Source organism: Macaca fascicularis, chromosome 19 (genome assembly GCF_037993035.2).
Source record: "Macaca fascicularis isolate 582-1 chromosome 19, T2T-MFA8v1.1".
Taxonomy (NCBI): domain Eukaryota; kingdom Metazoa; phylum Chordata; class Mammalia; order Primates; family Cercopithecidae; genus Macaca; species Macaca fascicularis.
In genome coordinates, this window is record NC_088393.1 from 60,313,871 (window position 1) to 60,322,805 (window position 8,935).

Consider the following 8,935-nt stretch of genomic DNA (forward strand, 5'->3'; position numbering starts at 1 on the left):
ACGGGCGGATCACGAGGTCAGGAGATCGAAACCATCCTGGCTAACACGGTGAAACCCCGTCTCTATTAAGAAATACAAAAAACTAGCCGGGCGAGGTGGCGGGCGCCTGTAGTCCCAGCTACTCGGGAGGCTGAGGCCGGAGAATGGCGTGAACCCGGGAGGCGGAGCTTGCAGTGAGCTGAGATCCGGCCACTGCACTCCAGCCTGGGTGACAGAGCGAGACTCCGTCTCAAAAAAAAAAAAATAAATAAAAATAAAAATAAAGTGGAACAGTGAAGTGGGGAAAGAAAAATTGGTGTTATTACATAATACTTTTAATTTAATTGATTAATACTTGGGACAGGCGTGAGCCTGGGTGATAAAGCCAGAGCCTGTCCCAAATATTAATTAATCCAGCACTTTGGGAGGCTAAGGCTAGTGGATCATTTCAGGTCAGGGATTCGAGACCAGTCTGGCCAACATGATGAAATTCTGTCTCTACTAAAAATACAAAAATTAGCAGGGCATGATGATACTCGCCTGAAATCCCAGATACTAGAAAGGCTGAGGAAAGAGAATCGGAGAATCGCTTGAGCCTGGGAGGGAAAGGTTACAGTGAGCCAAGATCCTGCCACTGCACTCTAGCCCAGGTGACAGAGCGAGACTCTGTTTCAAAGAGCAAAACAAAACCTTCTGGCTGACGTTAAAAATATCCAGTTCTGGCCGTGCGCGATGACTCATGCCTGTAATCTCAGCACTTTTGGAGGCTGATGCAGGCGGATCACCAGAGGTAGGGAGTTTGAGAACAGCCTGACCAACATGGAGAAACCTTGTTTCTACTAAAAATACAAAATTAGGCAGGGGTGGTGGCGCGTGATTGTAATCCCAGCTACTCAAGAGGCTGAGGCGAGAGAAGTCGCTTGAACCCGGAGGCAGGGGTTGCAGTGAGTTGAGATCGCACCATTGCGCTCCACCTTGGGCAACAAGAGCGAAACTCTGCCTAAAAACAAACAGATATCCGTTTGCCTGTTTGCTTCTGTACTTTTGATTCAGTAGTTCTTGGAAGAGAGCTCGATGTCCACATATTACATATTACAATGCTCCCCAAGCATTCAGAGGGAGGCAGTCAGCGGAACAATTAGTGAAATGTTTTCCTAGATCATCTGCAATGTCTTCTTTCCTACTGAAACATAGGACTGGGACTCTAGAAAAGCTCCAGTATGTTATCTTCCTTTTTTTATAAGCAGGAGTCTCTTTCTGACCTGCTGTCTCCATGTTGGAGCAAGGGAAAGAGCCCTGGACCGTGGAGAGTGTAGTGAAAATAGCAACAAAATCCAGCTGGGTGGGAATGTATTACAGGTGTAAAGGCAGGTAAGAGCTCAGATGGGCAGAGTGGAAGCTCCACCTTCCACTAGTGTGTGGGGAAACTCTGCAAGTGGGAGAATTCTGTGGGAAAAGAAAAGTTTAAATCCTGAGATCTCTGAGTGAACATCTTTATTTGCCCCCTCTTATCTCTCTGCTATTTATTTATTTATTTATTTTTTTGAGACAGTGTCTTCCTCTGTTGCCCAGACTGAAGTGCAGTGGCACAATAGCTCACTATGACCTCCGCCGCCTGGGTTCAAGTGACTCTCCTGTCTCAGCCTCTCAAGTAGCTGGAAATACAGTCATGCATCAGCACCACACCAGGCTGATTTCTTTATTTTTAGTAGAGATAGTGTGGCACCATGTTGGCCAGGCTGGTCTTGAACTCCTGATCTCAGGTGATTTGCCCGGTGCTGAAATTACAAGTGAGCCACCGCTCCAGGCCCCTCTGCTCTTTAGATGTGTAGTAGTTTGATTTTTTTGTCCTCTAGTGATGCCGCAGCTCAGAGACAAAGGCACAGTCTTTATCCTGATGGGCAACACCCTGTCATCTGGCTTCTGTCACCTCTTTGGTTTCTTGACTCTGGCACAGGGAGTGCTGTGTCAAAGGGATCTCTTCCCCTGTGGTCTCTCCTTCTGTACTTGATTCCATCTGATGCTCCGTTCTCTGTTCCTGTAGATCAGAGCTGAGGCCTCCATACACCTACCCCTTGACCTATTCAGGTTCCATCCCATTTCCTGTACTTGGAACACCTAATTAGGAGATGAGAAAACCCGGGCTGCTCCTCTGCATCTGGGGCCCGGGATACTGCACAGAGCCCTCTCTGGTTGTTCAAATAGTTGGCTTGCCTATTTGAAATAGGAAAAAAGGCCGTGCGCGGTGGCTTATGCCTGTAATCCCATCATTTGGAGAGGCTGAGGAGGGCAGATCACTTGAAGTCGGGAGTTTGAGACCAGCCTGGCCAACATGGTGAAACCCCGTTTCTACTAAAAATACCAAAAGTAACCGGGCGTGGTGGTGGGTGTCTATAATCCCAGCTACTCAGGAGACTGAGGCAGAAGAATCTCTTGAAACCAGGAGGTGGACTTTGCAGTGAGCCGAGATTTTGACACTACACTTTGCCTTGGCGACAAAGTGAGACTCCGTCCCACCCGCCAAAAAAAAATATTAAAAAAAATTAAAAAAAAAAATGTTTTCCCTACTCTCTCATGCCACTGAGCACAGAATGCCTCCGTTCTGATCACCAAAATTTGTGGATTTCTCCCCAACCACATCTTGGAGTGCAATGGTGTGATCTCGGCTCACCACAACCTCCGTTTCCAGGTTGAAACGATTCTCCTGCCTCAGCCTCCCGAGTAGCTGGCAAAGAGCAAGACCTCATCTCAAAATAAAATAAAATATATGAGAACAAAGTTACTCAAAGTACGAAAGGCTAATCAGAGACTGAAAAGAAAGCAACCATTTGTCTCTTATCTACCTATGTCCTGGAACCCCCCTCCCCGGCTTTGAGTTGTTCTACCTTTCCCGACTGAACCAATGTACCTCTGACACTTACTGATTGATATGACATGTCTCCCTAAAATGTAAGGTCTACCTAGACCATATTGGGCACATGCCATTAGGACCTCCTGGGCCTGCGTCATGCGCATACTCTTAACCTTGGCAAGATAAACTTTCTAAACTGATGGAGATGTCTCAGATACTTGGCTCACAAACTATTTTTAAAGTCCCAGGTGATTTATTTTAGCAGCTATAAGAAAAATCTGGGCTGGTACAGGCTCATGCCTGTAATCCCAGCACCTTGGGAGGCCAAGGCGGGCAGATCACAAGGTCAGGAGTTCGAGACCATCCTGGCCAAGATGGTGAAACCCTGTCTCTAGTAAAAATACAAAAATTAGCGGGTGTCTTGGGCACGTGCCTCTAATCCCAGCTACTCCGGAGGCTGAGGCTGGAGAATCGCTTGATCCAGGGAGTCGTGGCTTGCAGTGAGCCGAGACTGTGCCACTTCTCTCTAGCCTGGTGACAGAGCAAGACTCTGTCCAAAAAAAAAAGAAAAAAGGAAAAGCTGGTTTCAGGGGTTTCTGGTTACATCAGGAAGTTTCAGCAGCCATACTTCAGAGAATCACGTTCTTGAAGCAATGTATGTGTCCTGAGTTTATTTTTTATATGTCCTCTTGACTTTGGTTTAGTTGTGAAGCAGCCTCATTTTCTGGGGTAATATCTGAGGTTCATTGTCTCATGGCCACGGAAATCAAGTACGTGGACACCCAAGAGTGACGTTAGAGTGGAAGTTCAATAGGCGAAAGAAAGTCAATAGCTCTCTGCTACAGAGAGGGGTCCTGGAAAAATGGTTTGAGGATTCGTGGTAAAATGTAGGGGTTTTATTGATGAGCTGGTGGGGAGGCAGTGTCTTATCTACATAGGGCATGAAAAACTCGTTAGGACCAGATGTGTCATTTGCATACGGCATGAATTTCTGGTAGCCCCCTCCCCAATGTTTTATTATGCAGGTGGGTTCTGTGCCTGAGATGTGCACCATCTTGCCCATTTCTTTCTTACTGTACACGTGCTAACAAAAAAGGAAAGATGGAGCTTCCATTGTGGGCATGCCTAGCCCCAAGGTTGCCCCTTTCCTATTGGCGCAGCTGCTGACTTTCCTCCATGCAAGCTTCCAGCTTGCTTACCTGTTTGCAGATCAATTTTTCAGGCTGCTCTTCGTTAGAACAAAATGATATTTTGGGCAGCTTTTTGTTAGAAGGGAAGCTCTGCAGAGGAGTTTTTGCCCTCACTATCTGCCTAAATAATTTCTTTCTACCTTCTGTATCAGTTGGATATGGCAAGGGTGACCCAACTGATAGGATGAACTTTCACCACGGCAGAATTTTCAATTCACTTTACGTGCATTCTGAAAGTAACTAGAAAAGATACTTTTTATTGTCAAATTGTAAGGGTTTTGTTTTGAGACAGTCTCACTGTGTCACCCAGGCTGGAGTGCAGTGGTGTGATCCTGACTCACTGCAACCTCCGCCTCCCAGGTTCAAGCAATTTTCCTACCCCAACCTCCTGAGTAGCTGGGATTACAGGTGTGCGCCACCACGCCTGGCTAATTTTTGTATTTTTAGTAGAAATGCCATTTCGCTATGTTGGCCAGGCTGGTCTCAAACTCCGGTCCTCAAGTGATCTGCCTGCCTCGGCCTCCCAAAGTGCTGAGATTACAGGCATGAGCCACCTTGCCCAGCCAATTATAAGGTATTTTAAAATTATTTATTATTTTTTTGAGACGGAGTCTTCAGTCTGTCACTCAGGCTGGAGTGCAGTGGCATTATCTTGCCTCACTGCAACCTCCGTCTCCTGGGTTCAAGCAGTTCTCCCGCCTCAGCCTACCAAGTAGCTGGGATTACAGGCATGCACCATTACTCCCAGCTAACTTTTTTTTGTATTTTTAGTAGAGATGAGGTTTCACCATATTGGCCAGTCTAGTCTTTAACTCCTGACCTGGTGATCCGCCCGCCTCAGCCCCCCAAAGTGCTGGGATTACAGGCGTGAGCCACCGCACCCGGCCCTATAAGTTATTTTATACCTTTTCTTTGTTTTCTCTTTCTGTCAGGTATGGTTAGAAAACCTATAACATAGAGAGTCTTCAGAATATATTTGGATTTATTGTGGAGTCCTAATTAGGGAAAAGGAGTCTGGCTAGTAGGAACAGGGGGAAAGCAAAGAGATAAGGCAAATAAGCTATTTTAAAACTTAAACATTGAGTTACCATATCATCCAGCAAGCCTAGTGCTGGGTATACATGCAAAATAAAAGAAATCAGTATGTGAAAAAGATCTCTGCACTACCATGTGTGTGCACTCCTGTTCACAATAGCCAAGATTTGGAAGCAACCTAAGTGTCCAGCAACAGATAAATGTACAAAAAAAAAGTGGTGCTTACACACAACGGACCAATGTTCAGCCATCAAAAAGTATGGTATCCTGTCATTTGCAAAAACATAGAGGCAACTGGAGATCTTTTTTTTTTCTTTTGCTGAGACAGAGTCTCTCTCTGTCACCCAGGCTAGAGTGCAGCAGTGTGATCTCTGCTCACTGCAACCTCCACCTCTGGGTTCAAGCGATTCTCCTTACTCAGTCTCCCGAGTAGCTGAGATTACAATCGTACACCACCACGCCCAGCTCAATTTTGGTGTTACTTTTGTTCATATTCCCCACATTTACTTTTATTTCACAGTACTTTTTATATCCTTACTATATGTGTATTTTTATTTTATGTAAATTAAAATGCATGCCTTGTGTTCATTTGGGACATAAGAGAAAGACATTTAGAAGAATACAAGTTACACTTATCAATAGGGATGCAGGTTTGTCAGAGTATGAAACTGCACTGCTATGGGATTCTCATCATGTTCACATAAGTAACCTAAGGCCGACTGCAGAGAGGATAACTGAAGTGGAAGGGGTGATTGTATGTTCTCAAATTGTATGATGTTTAATTCCATCATAAAATAAAACTGTAGATCCTTCAGCCTTAGCAACCTGATGGGGCATTGTTTGTGTTTAGACATGAAGGATCCTATAGAGGTGAGATAAAGCTATGCAGGTAGATGGGACATAATTAACTCATAGTTATAAAAAAATAAATTTTATTGACACATGAAATTTATGATACATTCTAAATAAAACAATAGAAAATGTAGCCTGGCCAACACAGTGAAACCACATCTCTACCAAAAAATACAAAAATTAACCGGGCATGGTGGTGGTGCGCATGTAGTCCCATCTACTAGGGAGGCTGAGGCAGGAGAATTGCTTGAACCTGGGAGGCGGAGGTTGCAGTGAGTCATGATCGCTCCATTGCAATCCAGCCTGGGTGACAGAGTGAGACATTGTCTCAAAAAACAAACAATAGAAAATGTAATGCTGGCAGTTTAATGGGATTCCTAATCAAGAACATGCTATTGTGGTTTTTTTTTTTTTTTTTTTTTTTTTTTTTTTTTTTAAATAATTAAACTCTCCTCTTTGGACCAGATACAGTGGCTCACACCTGTAATCCCAACACTTTTAGGAGGCCAAGCAGAAGGATCACTTGAGCTCAGGAGTTCAAAACCAGTCTGGGACACATAGCGAAACCTCGTCTCTACAAATAGAAAAAAAGAAAAAAATGCTAAAAAATCCTCTTCTCTGTGATAACTAATCTTTTCAATTTCAAGATTAAGATCAATTTTTCCTCAATCTTGCTACATGACAGCTACTGCCATTCAATGGAGATGTGGCTAACATTTCCCCTGCATTACCTCTACCTTACATGTAATCACTTCCTATTAACGTATTAATCTCCTCCAGTAAAAACTGCAGTCTCTTGAGGTCTTGGATTGCTCTGTTTCATGATTGGTTAGTAGAGCATTTCTTTCCTATAATCCACACTGGCCCTCTCTGTGAAGAATGCCCTGTATGCAATAATATGACTGATATCACAGCTTTACATTATTCTCAGCCCCTTACAAATCTTAATTCAGCCATTTTTTTCCTTTTTTTTTTTTTTCTTTGAAATACTCTGTCATCCAGGCTGGAGTGAGGTGGCACAATCTAGGCTCACTGCAACCTCCACCTCACGGGTTTAAGTGATTCTCCTGCCTCAGCCTCTCATAGCTGGGATTACAAGCGTGCGTCACTATGCCTGGCGTGTTTTTGTATTTTTAGTAGAGATGCGGTTTCACTTTCTTGCCCAAGCTCGTCTCGAACTCCTGATCTCAGGTGATATACCTGCCTCGGCCTCCCAAAGTGTTGGAATTACAGGAGTGAGCCACAATGCCTGGCCCATTGTTGTTTTTGAGGAGCATCACAGAAGCACATATGTAGGCAACAATCTCCGTCTGGTTCTGTTTCCTTTTCTTTGTGTGTGTGTGTTTTTTTTTTTTTTTGAGATGGAGTCTCACCTGTCACCCAGGCTGAAGTGCAGTGGCGCAATCTCGGCCCACTGCAAGCTCCGCCTCCTAGATTCAAGCAATTGTCCTGCCTCAGTCTCCCGAGTGGCTGGGATTACAGGTGCCAGCCACAATGTCTGGCTAATTTTTGTTATTTTTAGTAAAGATGGGGTTTCACCATGCTGGCCAGGCGAAACTCAAACTCCTGACTTCAAGTGATCCACCCATGTCCGCCTCCCAAAGTGCTGGGATTAGCCAATATTCAGCCAATATTCAATTTCAAAAGATAGTGTCCCTCTTTCACAGGAATATGGAGAGAAATGATCTCACCTAATGAAGTAGGCCATTTTTTCCTATTCTTGCCTATAGATCATGAAATGACTAAGAAAGACATCATAAAAACATTTCTAATGTCAGCTTGAAAGTTAACATTGGTAAAGAAGTCTTTCTCCTTCAATAATGTAATCAATTATTTTATGACCTGAAGGTAACTGGCCATTTCCAAATGTCTTTGAGTCTTTGATGTATGTCATGACTTTTAACATGCTTTGAATTGTAATTATTCTGCAGAATGTAATATAAAAGATTAATGGCAGAGAATTAGACTTCCTATGAGCTCTCAGATGGATTATAGTCTGTGAATTGGTTAATTTACCATATCACTACATTTTTGTTTGTTCCACTATAATTTTTTTTTTTTTTTTTTGAGATGGAGTCTCACTCTGTTGCCCAGGCTGAAGTGCAGTGGTGAGATCTCAGCTCACTGCAAGCTCTGCCTCCCAGGTTCAAGTGATTCTCCTGCCTCAGCCTCTCAAATAGCTGGGATTACAGGCACCCACTACCACACCTGGCTAATTTTTGTATTTTTAGTAGAGATGGGGTTTCACTATGTTGGTCAAGCCGGTCTCAAACTCCTGACCTCATGATCCACCCAACTCAGCCTCCCAGTGTGCTGGGATTACAGGCGTGAGCCACCACACCTGGGATCCACTATGAATTATTTTTTGAGACAGAGTCTCACTCTCTCGACCAGGCTGGAGTGCAGTGGCACGATCTTGGCTCACTGCAACCTCTGCCTGCCAGGTTCAAGCAACTCTCCTGTCTCAGCCTCCCGAGCAGCTGGGACTACAGGCGTGCACTGCTACCCCCAGCTATTTTTTGTATTTTTAGTAGAGACAGGGTTTCACCATGTTGGTTGGCAGGATGGTCTCAATCTCTTGATCTCATGATCCACCCGCCTCGGCATCGGCCTCCCAAAGTGCTGAGATTACAGGAATGAGCCACTGCATCCAGCCCTCCAATATGAATATATATATATATTTTTTAAAAGACGGAGTCTTGCTCTGTCGCCCAGGCTGGAGTGCAGTGGTGCAATCTCGGCTCACTGCAAGCTCCGCCTCCCGGGTTCATGCCATTCTCCTGTCTCAGCCTTCTGAGTAGCTGGGACTACAGGCGCCCACCACCACACCCGGCTAATTTTTTGTATTTTTAGTAGAGACGGGGTTTCACCGTGTTAGCCAGGATGGTCTCGAACTCCTGACCTTGTGATCCACCTGCCTCGGCCTCCCAAAGTGCTGGGATTACAGGCGTGAGCCACCGCGCCCGGCCTCCACTATGAATTTTTAATGAACCATGAGAATGCATCTTAGACTAGTGACCTTTCCAGA